We start from the raw sequence: 17358 nt of genomic DNA, 5'->3' as shown, positions 1-17358 counted from the left end.
CCATCTTCGGCGGCTTCACTTCTCATTCAACAGGTTCCAAACAGAACTCATTATCTGTTCCTGCACCCACACCCCTATCCTCTGGATACTCTTATCTCTGAATTTGGTTAATGGTTGTCCTAATCTACCCAGTCTCCTAAGCTAGATTTACCCTTCATCTTTTCATCTCCCTAACCTCCCACATCCAAATCCCAGTTCAGGATCTTATTTATCACCGGACTAAATTGCAGCATCGTCTTAATCAGACCTCCCACCACGAATCTTTTCCCAACTGCAGTTTATGTTCTGTGCTGTCAACAAAGTAACCTTTCTAAGAAACACTCCTGGTAATAACTAAAATTTATGGAGCACTTATTATGTGCTGGGCGCTGTGCTGACTGCTTTATATAAACTAGCTCCTTTACTCCTCAAATCAACCCTGTGAGGTAGGTACCCCTGTCATCCCCATTTTCCAGACGAAGACACTAATGCTCAGAGATTTAGTGACTTGCCCAAAGTCACACAGCTAGGAGGCAGGAGAACTGGAATATCACCTATATGTGATCATAGCATTTCCCTGCTTAAAACTTCCTTTGATTTTCCCCATTGCCTATGTGATAAAGTTCAAACTCCTTAGCAAGGCATACAGGTCTCTTCAGATTCAGGCCACCTTTCCTGCTTCCTCTTTCACTGGGCACATTAAGTTCTGACCAGTTCGAGTTTCACACTATTTCCTGGAAATGCCATACATACCCTTTTATACCTTTCCCTCCACATCCTGGGATGTCCTCCCTCTCATCATCCCTTCCCCAAGTCTCTTATTCTGGAAAACTCTTACTCAGCCTTCCTGGTCTCCCTCACGTACAGTTAGTTCTCTGTCTTATGCATTCCCAAGCATTTTGTGCAAGCTTATGTTATATAGCATAAACCATATTATACTGTAATTATTTGCTTATGTGTATGCATGTCTCTTTCACTAAACTGTGAACTCCTTGAAGGCAGAGACAAGTTTTATGTATCTCTGTGAGCCCACATAACAGACATTCAATAAATGTTTGTCAAATGAATGAGGTCAGGAATCGAGTGACCATTGCACTTGTGCATTTGACAACGTTTTAATAAATGTATCATATTTATTTACTGCCTGGCCATGTCCCATTTTTCCTGTTAGATGACAAGCTCCTAGGGGTAGAGACTGTAATTTAACTTATCTGTATAGTGCCTAGCATTATACCATTGGCAGTGTTGCTTGATACGTGCTCTGTGATGACCAGGCTTTCCTCCCATCACGGTTGTAAAGCCATACCACCTGAAGTTTTTCAGAGGCCGCAGCACATTAGACCTTCAAAGTGATATTAGTCTGCTCATGGTAACATAACCATCTTGGTTCTACATATCCCTGCCTTCTTCTACTCCAACACGCAGTTGTCATATAGAGGGTAAAGAGAAGACTGTGTATTCCCACCTGAGGTCCAGACTAGAGGGACAGGAGATAGTTGCTCACAATGTCTGCGAACATTTCCTGCCTACGCCTCTTCCAGAACAGCCTGGAGTACGTGGAAAGTGCTGCACGAGCAGTGAATTTGGTAGAAGAGGGAGCCTGGTGGGCACTAGGTCACAAGGAGCTCTCTTCTAACTGAAACAGGTGTGGTGGCAGATCATGAAGAGCTGCTGAGACAGGGAAATGGCAGGGTGGGGCAGGCACCTGTCATGGCTTGAGTTATATCTTGTGTTGTCTCCCTTTGTGCATTTGTTTGGAAAGGTCCACCTCTCTACCAACTCATGTCCATCACCTTAAATTTCCAATTCAAAGCTCAAAACTTACATGCTCTTGGAAACTTTCCCCAACTAGCCCAACCTGACAGATCACTTAACAACTTTGCATCTCCTGAGCCTCTATGAACTCAGTTTGTATTCTTTCATTTTGTGCTTGGGGTTACATGGCTTTTCATTTCATGAGGGCATATTGTCTCCCCAACTAGAGTATAAATTCTTCAGTCAATCCACAAATGCTTATTGAGCCTTTACTGTTAAGATGAGGGTATACCTTGTAACTCCAGACAGATGAAAATGACCATAAACCATAGGACCTCCAGATGCTTTAGGAGGGTGAGCTGAAGGATCGATGGAATGGTAAGAACACCAAGACTTTAAAGCATGCGTCCAGAGAGGTCAGAATTATGCACTTTATTACTGTGGCAGTGTTGGAATATACATTAGTCAAGAGAGAGAGTCAGCATGGTGGCCTTGGAAAATAGAAGAGACATTGGTCATGAAAGAGGACCAACACAGATGCAAACTATTATACATACGATGGATAAACAACAAGGACCTACTACTGTATAGCACAGGGAACTATGTTCAATATCCTGTGATAAACCGTAATGGAGAAGAATATGAAAAAGAATTTATATATGTATAACTGAGTCACTTTGCTGTACTGCAGAAATTAAACACAACATTGTAAGTCACCCATCCTCCGATAAAACTAAAAAAAAAAGAGGACCAACAGCAGGCCCCCAGAAAACTGCTATAGTTATAAGTTACAAACAGAAATATGGTAGGATATGGGGGGCACAGGCCTTTTTCCCAGTTGCAAGCCAGGAGTTTATGATCTCAACTGGCTCCCCATTCCCACGTGTTTTTTTCCTCTTGAAGGTCAAAGATGTTTGGCTCTCTTGCCTCTTTCACCGCCACCACCCACTCTTCTACCTGGGTGCCACCCCCCAAGCCTGCTGCCAAACCGGCTTTATTCATTTGAATTGAGATAGACATTTCCCCACTTCTTTCTTACCCTGCCCAGCTTTGAAAACACCCCTCCCCCCATCTAGGGTTTGCATAGGGTTTTTGCTAGTAACTACAGAGAAAGATGAAGGGGTTAACAAAAATAACAATGAGAAAGCTCAAGGAACCTCAGCTTGTCCCTGGTCTTCACAGACGTGTATGGAACATCCATGTTTTTGTAGCCCTCTTCCCTAAATCCTTCTTTTATGTGTTTCCGTGAAAGATTTCTTGTTCTTCTCGTAGAAGCCAACAACACCCTCCCAACCCTGTCGTTGTTTTTAAAAATCTTTTTAGTTAATAAACATTTCGTAAGAGCCTACATTTCCAGACACCAGGCTACGTGCTTTTGCATAAAGTACACCCCAGACTAAAGTCCTAAGATTTAGCCCCAAGTAGATTTGAGTTGGCACCACTACTAAGATCGAGGCAGCTTTCAGTCCTTTCCAAACCCTGGAAGTCAGTCTGATGTAGTAAAAAGAGCACTAGGTTGAGTCAGGAGATCTGAGTCCTTGTCGTTGTTCTGTCACTAACAGTTGAATAATGATAATAATTACACTACTGTTAATAAGTAACATCTATTGAGTTTTTATTATGTATTAGGCACCGTGTTAAGTGCTTTACACAGATTATCTGGTTTAATCCACACGATAAGCATGCAAATTAAATGCTATTGCTATTTTCATTTCACAGAAGAAAATGAGACTTAGAGAGGGTACAGGAACCTACTTAAGATCCAGAGTTACTAAGTGGTAGGGCAGACGTGCAAATCCAGGCCATCTGACTCCAGAGCCTATACAAATCAATTCACCTCTTTGGCTTTGTTTTTTTCCGTTGTAAAATGGGAATACTGTATTAGGTGATCTCTAAAGTCTCTCCTAGGTCTAAAATCCTATTTTCTGTGATGTTTGATATGGGTACAAGACTCCAGATTGCCCTTTTGGCTTTAGACTGCCCTGAGCTTACACTTCACACCCACACAAATTCTGTCCTGGTCCCCTGCAGGAATAAGGTCCACAAAGCTTCATCTCTCACATTTCTGGCTCTTTGAACTGAACTTTGAGCTTTCTCATTAACCATTCCTATAGGCCTCTATGGTTTCAACCTTCGAATGGCATGATACTTACTAGGCTTATTACCAGAAGAGCGTCCAATACACAAAAAGATGCTTGTATTTTAAAATTGCATGAAAAGAGCTAGATGTGATGCTTTATATGCTATATGCTCATAATTTTGTTTAAAATACATTGAGAAAAAAATAGGAAGAAATACCCAAAAGTGTTAACAGTGGTTATTTTTTCTTTTTACTTTCTTATATTTTTCCAGTTTTCTTTGTGTATAACTTTTAAAATGTGGGAAATGCCTTATGTTTTGCTCTTTCTATAAGGGATTTGAGGCACTTTACCAGAAAAAAAAAACAGTACAAATGTCATCAGATTATAGAAGTAGAACATCAGAGGCATGTAGAGGAAAAAGCAGCTAATGTGCGATGACTGAACATTAAATTAATCTTCTGGGCCGCCCAGGGGAACGGGGAAAACACAGTAAATTACACAATTCTTCTTATCAGAAAGAAAGACACGTGGCAATTCCTCAAGAGAGATAGAGATTTTCGTCACTAAATTCTTTTTTCCCTCACTTGAAAAGACAGGGCTACAGCAAACAAAATTTTTTGAAAAAAATAAAAGATTCGTAATCCCATCGCCCTCATGCAACTTTCATCTTTGCCTATAGCTTTCCGTCCTTGTCCACAGACACAAATAATTTTTCATAGCTGCAATTAGACCCTATGTACCCTTCTGTGTTGTTTTTTTTTCAATGAACATATCATAAACACGTTTTCATATTTAGTCTTCCAGAATTACAATTTTTAACAGCTACATAATGGTTCATCGCTGACACTAAATTCCATAAGAAATTTCTCATGTGGGATTTACCATAAGGGACAATGTCCTCAGTAACAGTTTTATAATGCACACAGAAGAGATTTTCATATTACTTTCTTGTAACTACCCTGGCTAAAAGCCAAGGGTATAACATTAAAGCATTTCTGCAGGGGCTGAGCTAATATGGTTCAGGCATGTAACCTTCTGGTGCTCTAACTTGATCTGAGGACACAACTTAAAATGCCACCTAAAGAAGTGGATGGATAGAATGTCCCTTATAATATATTCCATAAATATCTCTTCTCACAGCCAGGCTTTTGACAGGACCTCAGAGGCTGACTACATTTATTCTCTGATGAAGCCCAGAAGAGTTGGTATGCTCTGTTGTTGACTGAGGCAGGATCCATATGTTTTGGAAGCCAGATGAACAGGTGGTTGGGTGACAGGGTTAACATTCTGGCTTGAAAGTTGAGAAGCTTGACCAGTGTTGTTGCCTGCGTGGAAGTTGACCTTGCATCCCCATGGAGGTAGGGTGCAGGTGAAGCCAGATTTGTCTTAGGAAACAGCTTTTGGAACTGAGTTCCACACCACAGAGGAGAGTTTTTTTTTTTACCTCCTTGGCCGTGCCACATGGCATGTGGGATCTTAGTTCCCCGATCAGGGATCAAACCCGAACCCCCTGCACTGGAAGTGCAGAGTCGTAACCACTGGACCGCCAGGGAAATCCCCAGAGGAGGCATTTTTGATCTGAACAATTTTCAAAGCCCATAACCAGTCAGGTGTCCTGGGCATAAGAAGGGAATTCTCGTAAATATTCCAATGGATCCTCTGTTTTTAGGAACTGTAGGGTCCCAGTGTGTCTGCCAGTATGAATTAGCTGCAGAATGGGGTTTTATATTGACCAGTTGAATCTTGGAGACTGTCACCAAGGACAATTGAAATTTTTTACATAAATGAGATTGAGCTGTTATTTCTGGCACTAATTGTATACCAGAGCCCATTGCCTCTTAAGAACTACATCTAATGTGTGATAATACTATGTCAGCAGAATAAAGGTGGATTCATTTTTTTAAATTAATTAATTTATTTATTTATGGCTGTGTTGAGTCTTAGTTGATGCACGGGGGCTTTTTCTAGTTGCGGCGAGCGGGGGCTACTCCTCGTTGCGATGCGCGGCCTCTCACTGTGGTGGCTTCTCGTATTGCGGAGCATGGGCTCTAGGCACGCGGGCCTCAGCAGTCGTGGCATACAAGCTCAGCAGTTGTGGCTTACGGGCTCTAGAGTGCAGGCTCAGCAGCCGTGGCCCACAGGCTCAGTTGCTCCACGGCATGTGGGATCTTCCCGGACCAGGACTCGAACCCGTATTCCCTGCGTTGGCAGGCAGACTCTCAACCACTGTGCCACCAGGGAAGTCCCCGGATTCATTTTTTATTTAAGAATTTTTATTGTATTAGCATTACAGCCATAAAACAAAAAAAAACTTTTTAAAAATAGGGAAATATGGGCTTCCCTGGTGGCCCAGTGGTTGAGAATCCGCCTACCGACGCAGGGGACGCGGGTTCGTGCCCCGGTCCAGGAAGATCCCACATGCCGCGGAGCGGCTGGGTCCGTGAGCCATGGCCGCTGAGCCTGTGCTCCGCAACGGGAGAGGCCACAACAGTGAGAGGCCCGTGTACCACAAAAAAAAAAAAAAAAAAAAAAAAAAAAAAAATAGGGAAATAGAATAAAATCATTACCCACAAACCCACCATCTTAACACAACTATCATTAGGATTTTGTATACTTCCCTTATTTTTTTCACCACCCACCATATTTTTACATATTTATATTCACGTTATGTATATAAATTTGTGTCCTGTTTTAATAATTGTAGTTACACAAGTAATACATGAATAGATTTTTCTTTAAAATTTTAGAACATTACAGAAAAATCTAAAAATCCCTTTAAAAAAAATCCCTTTGGTCCCTTATCCCATTCACCTTTCCTCCCTCCTTGAAGTTAGCACTGTCATTAGTTTGATATGTACTCTTCCAGACCTTTTAAAAAAATACTCTTACATAGGAAAAATGTAGTATTGTTTTGTGTGCAATAAATGATTACATTCAGCAACTGACTTTTTTCACACAAAAATGTTTTTGAGATCTATCCTTGTTTATACTTCTAGCTCATTCCCTGTAACTGCTGTGTTGTATTCCATTTAACGAATATGTCACATTTTATTTAGCCATTCCCCAAGGGAGAATTCTTATGTGTGTGTGTGTGTGTGTGTGTGTGTGTGTGTGTGGCAAGAGGGTTAAAAGGTCTGCTAAACTGCCTTAGTTTCCCTGGTGTCACTTGGAGCACATTGATGCAAAGAGACAACCTGAAGTAAGAAAAAAAATAAGTCACTTTAGGAACCCTCCTACACTGTTGGTGGAAATGTAAACTGGTACAGCCACTATGGAGAGCAGTATGGAGGTTCCTTTAAAAACTGCAAATAGAGCTACCATATGATCCAGTAATCCCAATCCTGGGCATATACCCAGAGAAAACCATAATTCGAAAAGATACATGCACCCCAATGCTCATTGCAGCACTATTTACAATAGCCAGGACATGGAAGCAACCTAAATGTCCATCAACAGAGGAATGGATAAAGAAGATGTGGTACACATGTACAATGGAATATTACTCAGCCATAAAAAAGAATGAAATAATGCCATTTGCAGCAACATGGATGGACCTAGAGATTGTTATACTGAGTGAAGTAAATCAGACCAAGAAAGACAAATATATGATATCACTTATGTGTGGAATCTAAAAAAAGGCTACAAATGAATTTATCTACAAAACAGAAATAGAGTTACAGATGTAGAAAATAAACTTATGGTTACCAGGGGGTAAGGGGGGGCAGGATAAATTGGAAGATTGGAACTGACACATATACACTATTATATATAAAATAGATAACTAAGAAGGACCTACTGTACAGCACCGGGAACTCTACTCAGTACTCTGTAATGGCCTATACGGGAAAAGAATCTAAAAAAGAGTGGATATATCATGTGTATAACAGATTCACTTTGCTGTACACCTGAAACTAGCACAACATTGTAAATCAACTATACCCCAATAAAATTTTTTTAAAAGTCACTTTACATGCGGACGCAGAGATGCCTGATCCTCAGATCATCATCCTGCGAGTCTAGATTCACAGTGCTGTCCAATGGAACCTTCTATGATGATGGAAATATTCTATATCTGCTCTGTTCAATACAGTAGCCATTAGCCACATGTGCTTATTCAGCATTTGAAATGTGGCCAGGCAACTGAGGAGCTGAAGTTTTAATTTAATTTAAATTTGGTGACATGTGGCTAGTGGCTACTGTATTGGATGGTGCAAGACTCTAGCGTACGGTAATGGAAGCCACAGTTTTTTACCCTACAAATTATATCATCAGGAGCTCTAAGACAATTGCATCCACCCTCTAAAGGTCAATGAATGATGCTAAGATCTTGTGTTGGTCCCTTTACATGTCCTACTTTTAAGTCTCCTTGTTCCTGATTTCCAGGTGGGTTAAAAGATGGATTATCATACAGAAAAGACAAGGTTGCTGGAAATCCTTTCCGGGAAATGACTATACTCAAACCAAACCATGTAGAAATTAACTTCTAATTCCAACACTCTCGCATGACATTTAATAATCGAACCCCCCCCATCAGCCATCCCACTAGCCCAGTGAAAGTTTCAAGGATGACGGAAGCAATATACAAAGTCAACAGAATAATATGAATATCTTAAAAACAATCTTGGCTATGAGCTGTCGAGTTGTTTGTCATAAATGGGTTTAGACCCGGAGAGAACTAATCTACTTTCTTGTTTTCCATAAATGCCTCTGGGACTTCCCGAATCCCCATCCAGATCTCCTTTATCACCCAGAATGTTCCCGACTGTCCCACATAGTCTGCTAAATCTATAGCTCACGTAGATAGGCACGTGGTTATGCAATTTGCTCCCAGAGTAGGCTCCAGAATGTCCAGACCTAGTGTCCAGTTGATCTTCCCTGGCAACATCAGGCAGATATGACAGCACATGTGGGCTGAAGAAATACATAGTGTGCCCCTGGGGAATAGTGAGGCACGAGGCACAAACACACATACTCTTAATACAGATAATAATAAAATAACATGAAAAATATGCTAGCTATGCCTGTAATAAAAATCCACGACCAGCTCCTCTTTTTCATGCGGGTGCCAATGTATGAAAGTATGTATATACATATACCTATCCTCTTGTCTTTCCCTCCCCCCTCCCGTTTCCTGTTCTTTTATGTTTACTTTCTCTGATCTCTTTGCTTAGTCTCTTTCTCCTTCTGCCTCTGGCAGTTTCCACTGCTGATCCCCTTTCTTCTTTTCCTGAGGCCAGTCTTATAGCATCCTTCAACAAGGTCATGCACTTAGTTAATCTATGAGTGGTATCAGGCCATTAAGGTACAAGTTAAAGAGAAAGGAGGCTTAAACACAGTCCTGTTTTACTTGTGATTGTCGTCTGGTGTATCAGGGGACCTCTACCTACCCTTAGACTTTCTATTTTAAACTTTTTAAAAAAGAAAGTCCCCCCCCACTCACTATAGGAATAATGCTGCTTAAATAATGTGTTTATTAAAGAAAAATTGTGAAATACAGAAAAGAATTGTTTAAAGTAACTGTAGTTCCATCACCCAGTGAAAACCACAGCCAATAATTTGGCTATATTTCTTTCCAGCATTATTTTCCCCTTCCACATAGATTTTTTTTTTTTTACAAAAACAATGTAATCACACTATACATACAATTTTGTATTTTTGGTTTTGTCTTTTTCCCACTTAACATATAAGTGTGTTTTCAAATGATTACACAGGTTTATAAATATAATTTTAGTGCCTACATAATATTCTATAAGTTGGATGCACCATAGTTTAATCATTTCCACGTTACTCATCATTTATCTTGAAGTGGTATTGAATGAGGATTTTCACAAGCATTGATTACCAAGGATCTATGTTAAGCACATATGGATAGCCTCCACAGTAATTGCCCATGAAATCACAGGAAAATGATAGTTCAATGAAAGCTTCAGTTTTTCAAAGCACAGTAGATTTCTCCATAAAGTTTAAGAGAGTATAATAGTAGTCAATCTTATAGTAGTGTCAGGACCTCCTTCTCGATGATGACAGCCTGGCATAGTAGAAAGGAAAAAATACTTTGGAATCAGACTTTCTTTTCTTTATTCGATAATATTAATTGAGTGCTTATTGCATGCACTGTAAATACACCAATAAGGAAAACATGATGCATGCCCTAATGGAACATATAGTCTAGTGAAGTCACAGACAATCAACTCATGTAATTACATACAGCATGATAAATGCTAAGATTGGAGAAATGCGGGGGGCTATTGATGTATTAGTGAGGGACACCTAACTTGGACTTGGGGGATCAGGAAGGCTTCCTGGAGGAAGTGGCGTTTAAGCTTAGTTGTGAAGGATGAGTAGGAGTTAGCAGGCTGAAGATAGGGAGGGGACTAGAGGAGAGACTGTGTGTTCCAGACATAGGGAACAGCAAGAATAAAGGATTATAAGCATGAGAGAGACTCTCTTTATCTGAAGAGAGTCTTTATTTTGCCTTTGTTATTGAAGAATATTTTTACTGAACATAGAATTCTGGGCCGCCAGTGATTTTTTCCCCCAGTAATTTAAAGATGTTTTTCTACTGTCTTCTAGCATCCACAGATTCTGAGGAGAAGTCCATTGTTATTTGAATCATTATATGTAATGTGCTGTTTTTCTCTGGCTGATTTCGAGATTTTCTCTTGATCTTTGGTTCTCAGCAGTTTGACTATGATACACATAGGTGCAATTTTCTCCATATTTATCCTGTTTGGGCTTTGCTGAGCTTGAATCTTTAAATATATGTCCTTCACCAAATTTGGGAAGGGTTCAACCATTTTTTCTTCCAATACTGTTTCTGGCCCCATTCTCTCTTTTCTCTCCTTCAGGGATGCTAATCACACCTATTTTAGACCACTGATGTTCTCTCATGGGTCTATAAGGCTCTGTTCATTTTATTTCAACCAACTCTCTTCTTCAGATCAGATAGTTTTTATTGCTCTACCTTCAAGTTCACTTACTCTTTCCTCTGGTGTTTCATTCTGCTATTAAGTACATCTAGTTAATTTTTTAAATTTCAGACATTGTGTTTTTCAGTTTTAGAATTTCCATTTAGTTCCTTTTTATATTTTCTATTTCTCTGCTGAAGTTTCCTATCTCTTCATTCATTACCAGGGCATTTTTCCTCTCCTCATTGAGCATCATCATCTCAGGGTTGGCCTCCATGAATTGTCTTTCCCTTGAGAATGGGCCACATTTTCCTGATTCTTCATATAGTGAGCAATTTTAGAGGGTTTACTGGACATTGTGAATGCTATCTTGTGGAGTCTCTGGATACTGTTATACTTCTCTGAAGAGTGAGGATGCATTTGTTTCAGCAGGCAATTAACTTGGTTAGATTCAAACTAAAAACCCTGCCTTGCCTGTGGTGGGTGGCAGCTCAAATCTCAGATCCATTCTTTTAGTCTTAGATGAAAGTTGTTTTCAGTCCACCCTGTGCATGTATGGTTTAGGATAAGTCTTGGGAGGAATTTATACAGATAATTTAGGGCTCCTCCTCAGGATGTCTTTCTGATATAGCCCCTCATTTTCTAGAGACTGTCGTTTCCCCAGATCCTGTCCTCTGGTTCTATAGGCTAGAAAGATGAGGGCTTCCTGTTGTAGTTTTAGCGATGTGGCTGATGACTACAGCCTGTCCTCAGGCTAAATCCATAAAAATAGGAACCCTGGCCCCTGCTGTTCCCTTCTTCTAAGTTCCAACCTCCATCCAATATCCGCCTAGTTTTGTTTACTCTCTGGAGCTTTCATGTGTGTGTGTGTGTGTGTGTGTGTGTGTGTGTGTGTGTGTGTGTATTTTGTCCAGAGTTTATAGTTGTTACCGGTTGAGAGTTTATTCCATCAAACCTGTGAGAGAATCTCAGATGAGCTTACTTCACATTTTGGGGGGAAAATCATTGCCCCTTTCTTTTTCACCTTAACATTTCTCTATATTATTACCCATATTCTCCTCTTGCTTCAGAGAAAAAGAAAGGCTAACTTGTTTACTTTTCCCCATCACCTCCTATTTTTAGCAGGAACTACAGTTCTTCCAACCATTTATTCAGTTATTCAACAAATATGTATTGAACCAGGCATTGAACTAGGCATTATAGCTAACAAGAGTAAGTCAAAATAGACCCTACTTCACTGAGACCTCTCTCTTCAAGGTCATCAAACGTTTGGCTTCTTAATCACCAGATCAAATAACCTTATCTCAGTCTTATCCTTTCTAACTTCATTGATCCATCCTCCATTGACTCTGGTGACCAGTCTCTCCTTAAAACTCTCTTCTTCATCTTCCAGTTCTCTCACCTCATTGATTTCTCCTCTCATTTTCCAATTAGAGGAATTCTCGGAGATTTTGTCCTTGGTTGCTTTGTTCTCTTGTCCTTAGTAGTCTTAATCTTAGTGTTTCAACTACTACTTACATACCCAAGACTCCAAGTCTCTGTCTGCAGTCCTGACATCTCTCCTGAGATTGAGACTTGAATTTCAGCTGTTTGTCTCCACTTCGTTGTCTAACAATCACAGTAAACTGCATGTAGTCAGAATCCAACTCATTATGTAGCTCCTGAACCTATTCTTCCTCCTATGCTTCCTATATTGATTAATTTTGATACTGGAAGTGTATAATTAAATAAGAGCTGAATCAGGGCTGTTGCAAAAGGGATTTTTGCGTTGGGTGGGAAGTTTGACAATAGGGAAATCTCTAAAGTCCTTTCTAATTCTGTGATTCCATTATGGTCCCAGCACAGTGTTATCCATTTCCTTCAAGGAGCTTGCAATTGAATCAGGGGAGACAACAACTGAGTGATAGCTAGTCCTGACTTCAAATGCAGCAGGAATTCAGAGAAAGGAGATAGTGTGCATTGAAGTAGTAAGAGAAGCCTAAGCTAAGGTATTCAAAGGTAGAAGCTGTATCCTCTATTTAATTTCTATCCCCACACACCATTCTCTACACAGTGTAGAAGCTCTATAAAAACTCTTTGAATGATTTTGTAATCATCATTAATGTTTATTGAGTACACATTGAGTGCATAGCTCTTCACTAATGATTCAGGGGTTAACCAAGATTTGATGTAGTCTCTGACCTTTCCCAATCAATTAGTCAACCAACAAATATTTGCTGAGTGCCTATTATTTGCAATACACCATGCTAGGCATTATGGGGGATACACGATGCAAGAGAAATAAAAGTCACAGTCTCTTCCCTTAGGGAGTTTACGGTATGGTTGGTAAGATGAGACATAAATGTACACAAGACTAATTAAAAATGCGAGTCAGAGCCAAATGAACGCTACAGACAAGAAGTCTGTAAAAAATTTCAAAAGTACAGATTACTGTAGACTGGATGAATATGGAGGCTTTATGGAGGAGGTGGGACCTGCACTGGGCTTTGAAGGATGGGCAGAAATTAAATAGGCTTGAAGTTATCATAGGTATTAAGAAGATAGAATTCAATACAAAAAGTTTCAGATTAAAGGCCAGATGAAGAACATCTAGGCAGGAGCAGGCAACTTACACCAGAATGTTACTAAGCTGTTGTTAGTGACATTCTACCCCTTAAAGTTTTTTTTTTTTTGGTCTTTATTTCTCTCCTTTTTCCTTTCCTAATTCTTTTTCCATCTTACACCCTTTATGATGACTCCTTTTTAGCCCTGTATGGGCTAAAAGGATCTTCTCTGGGCGGCAGGTTGAAAACCTGGGCTCCAAAACCAGACTGGCTGGGTTCAAATCCTGACTTTACCACTAATTAGCTGTGTGATTTTGGGCAAATTGCTTAATCTGTCTGTGCCTCATTAGTAAAATGCAGCTATAAAAATAGCACCTATGTCATAGGATTGTTCTGAGGATTAACTGAGTTAAAATACATAAAGTGATTAAAAGAGTGCCTGGCAGATAGTAAGTGTTCAATAAATGTTAGCTTTTATTAAGGGAAGAAAGCTGGCTAATTGCAACATTATCATCTTTCCAGGTCTTATTGTTGCTAGATGATTCATTATATAATTAACAAACACCTGTATGGAAGCTGGAGGCCAAACTCTTGTCAGCTAAAGGGTTAGGTCTTTAGCAACACCTGATAAACATGCATAGCTACTCACACACTTAGGCCGCACCACTTTTCCTCAGATTGCCCTCACCCTTAGGCGATCGAGAGATACTTTAGTAAAGTAAATACAATCACCAACTTAAGTAGACAAGTTGAGTATTTAAAGGACTTTTCATCAACATTGGAAATGTTTCATTAACATTTCATCCAACTTTCAGAAGGGATTTAGTTAAAGTAGAGACGATCCCTAGGGAGGCGCCAGGTGAAATTAGGGTTAAAGGAACTTCAAGAGGAGAAGTCACTACTAGTAGTAGGCAGTTGGATGGATGTGTGCAGAAGGAGAGCGGGGCTCCATAGAAAGGCAGGTAAATTCTGGATCAACATTCCCTGGAGTAGACTGTATGTCATGAGCCCTGCTCTCTGGATTTCCTCTCTACACTACCTCTTTTACACTCAGACCCTCCCCCTACTCCCTCCCTGCAGTTCCAGACCCCTGCTCCCAAGAACACAAACACTCCAAATTATAGGGGCTCTTGATTTGCCAATTCCTCAGGACAGTCTGAATAGAGACTAGAAAGAAGTTCTTGTCAGTATGATTGCGTATGACTGATTCGGAGATTGTGCAATCTCCTTTGGGAAAAATTTAAAGGCAGAAAGATGGATAGATGTATGTTTAAGGTCCAGTATTGCCTGTGGGCAGGAGGATGAACTAATGAGATTCCTTCCAATTTGAGGATCCTAAATCTCTCTCTCTCATTCCCCTCCCAACACTGGACTCCTTTTGGCAAAGAATGAACATAGTCAAAGAAATCCAATGAGAGGAAAACGCGCATTGCTCTCACATCATGCTCTGATGTCACCTGTTTGCCAAGAGATTTGCCTTGGCTATTCTATTCTATTCTCTCTCTCTCTCTCTCTCTCTCTCTCTGTGTGTGTGTATGTGTGTGTGTGTGTGTGTGTGTGTGTATAGGAGCCAGCTGATAACAGCTGTCAATTGCATTATTACTGCAAAACATTTAAGTAGCCCAGTACCCTGCTACTCTCCTCTCCACGTTATCAAATGTTTCTCTTAAAAAAAAAGACCGTGTATTTACACCTCATTGTGAATTTAACTTTCGCAATTCTCCAAGGGCTATTTGATTTTAAGCCTTTTCCTATTACTTACCTGTATATTCAACTTCTCTCTTTCTATGAAATTCTTCCCCCCCACGCCAGTCGTTAAACATATTCAAGCCTCCTTTCTCTTTAAACAAACAGACAAACAAATCCTTCTTTGTCAATGCATTGCTCTCTAGCTACCACATTCCTCAAATCTTGGGCAAGCTTCTTTAAAGAATAGTCTGTACTAAATGTTTCCACTTCACCTCTGATTCAATTCTTTTTTTTTTTTTTTTTGCGGTACGCGGGCCTCTCACTGTTGTGGCCTCTCCCGTTGTGAAGCACAGGCTCCGGACGCGCAGGCTCAGCGGCCATGGCTCACGGGCCCAGCCGCTCCGCGGCATGTGGGATCTTCCCGGACCGGGGCACGAACCCGTATCCCCTGGATCGGCAGGCAGCCTCTCAACCACTGCGCCACCAGGGAAGCCCTGATTCAATTCTTAATCTGCTGCAATCTGGGTTCTACTCCCAGCGCTCTACCAAACCTCTCACCTTTAGGTAATTGTCAAATTGAGTGTACATTTCCCAGGTTTTATTTGACCATTCTACTGTATTAAACACTGTTAACCACCTACTTTCCTTTTGGAAACATTTTTTATCCCACTCCTTCAGATCACTATTGTCTCCTGGTTCTCTTTCTACCTCTCCGAAAATTCCTTCCTGGGTTTCCTTCACAAGCTTCTCTTCCTGTGCCTGTCCTTTAATTTTTTTCCCAGATGGAAATAGTTTTATTTTTTCTGATTAAAAAAAGGTACATGTTTATTGTTAAAAATCAGGTCCTTTAGAAAATTATAAATAAAAACATAAAACTGAAACCCCACCACCACAGAGGTGACTACCACTAACATTTTTAATTTATATCCTTCTAGTCTTTAAAAATTATCATATATATCATATACAGTAATACAAATGGTATCACATTACAATATTTTTTTCACAAATAAGATCTTTTATTTGTCACCATTAAAAGTCTGAATTTTAAACAGATTCTTGGACTGGCAGCTAATATCCATCAACTCATTCAACTTTAGCACCTGTCTCAACCCCAGTAGCTTTTCGAGAACTACTACCTTTTTTTCCCCTTTTAAAAATAATTAATTAATTTATTTATTTATTTTTGGCTGTGTTGGGTCTTTGTTGCTGCGCGCGGGCTTTCTCTAGTTGCGGAGAGTGGGGGGCTATTCTTCGTTGTGGAGCACGGGCTCCAGGCACGTGGGCTCAGTAGTTGTGGCTCACAGGCTCTAGAACGCAGGCTCAGTAGTTGTGGCACACGGGCTTAGTTGCTCCGCGGCATGTGGGATCTTCCCGGACCAGGGATCGAACTTGTGTCCCCTGCATTGGCAGGCAGATTCTTAACCACTGTGCCACCAGGGAAGTCCCAGAACTACTACCTTCACCATGCAAACTCACCATGTTGCTCCATGAGTTTTCCCAATTCAAACTTGGGCTTGTTCAGCATTTTTACTTTTCTAACAAAGACACCATGGAGCGGATAAATAGATTGGCAAGTGTTTTCTATGTCTTTTCCAATGCTGTCTGGAATCAATTTATTGACTACCTCTTTCAAGTCACTTGTCTGCACCTCTTGGGTCATGATTTCCATCATCTTCTTCCGAATTTGGTGGACCTGCTGGTGCTGGGCATAAGAGGTCTTCCGAATCTGATTGTTGCATTTTTTTAGTAAAACCCACACAGAATAGATGAAGCAAATAACCATCGGTAGTCTTGACGTCAACGTGAGCTTCAATCATGGTACTTTCTTCTTGGCTCCTTTTTTGCTGCCTTTTGTAAGGCGCTTCTTCTTGCTGACCGCCATGGTGTACAGTATTTTTTTACCAGCTTTTTTTCACTTTTTTCGTGGGCATCACTCCATATCAACGAATATAAGAACATTATTTTACATGGATACATAGGAGAACCCTGAATTTGGCCATTTACACAAGACACTGAGTTTTATGATCGAGGTGAAAATTTTGAGCCAAAAGTTTTGATAAATAACATTAATTTTTTTTTTGGCGGCGCCCCATGGATTGCAGGATCTCAGTTCCCCCATCAGGGATTGAACCCGGGCCCCAGCAGTGAAAGAGTTGAGTCCTAACCACTGGACCGCCAGGGAATTCCCATTTAAAATATTTTTACAATACAAAAGCACTTAAACATAAATGAAATGAAAATGAAAAACAACTCTCCCTGCTGTCCCTGACTCCTGTTCTCCAGTTCTGCTCTCCAGAGACAACCAGTATTACAAGTTTCCTGAGGTCAAAGGTGTTGTTTGTTTTTTTTAATACATACTGCCAATTAGCTTCCCAGAAAGATTGTACAGATTTACACTCTCAT

General features: G+C 40.4%; 1 pseudogene across 1 annotated transcript; it reads right to left on the bottom strand.

Moving 5' to 3' along the window:
- Positions 1-15971: 15971 nt before the first annotated feature.
- Positions 15972-16772, bottom strand: LOC309839810 (small ribosomal subunit protein eS1-like; annotated as a pseudogene). Its single transcript has 2 exons — positions 16419-16772; positions 15972-16084 (listed from the first exon to the last, which is right to left on the bottom strand). The product of its transcript is annotated as a small ribosomal subunit protein eS1-like (transcript).
- Between the last annotated feature and the right edge of the window lie 586 nt (positions 16773-17358).

This window comes from Grampus griseus, assembly GCF_964374135.1.
Source record: "Grampus griseus genome assembly, chromosome: X".
Classification (NCBI taxonomy): Eukaryota; Metazoa; Chordata; class Mammalia; order Artiodactyla; family Delphinidae; genus Grampus; species Grampus griseus.
Note: the sequence above shows the minus strand (reverse complement) of the source record. Positions and strands in the feature narration are given on the sequence as shown.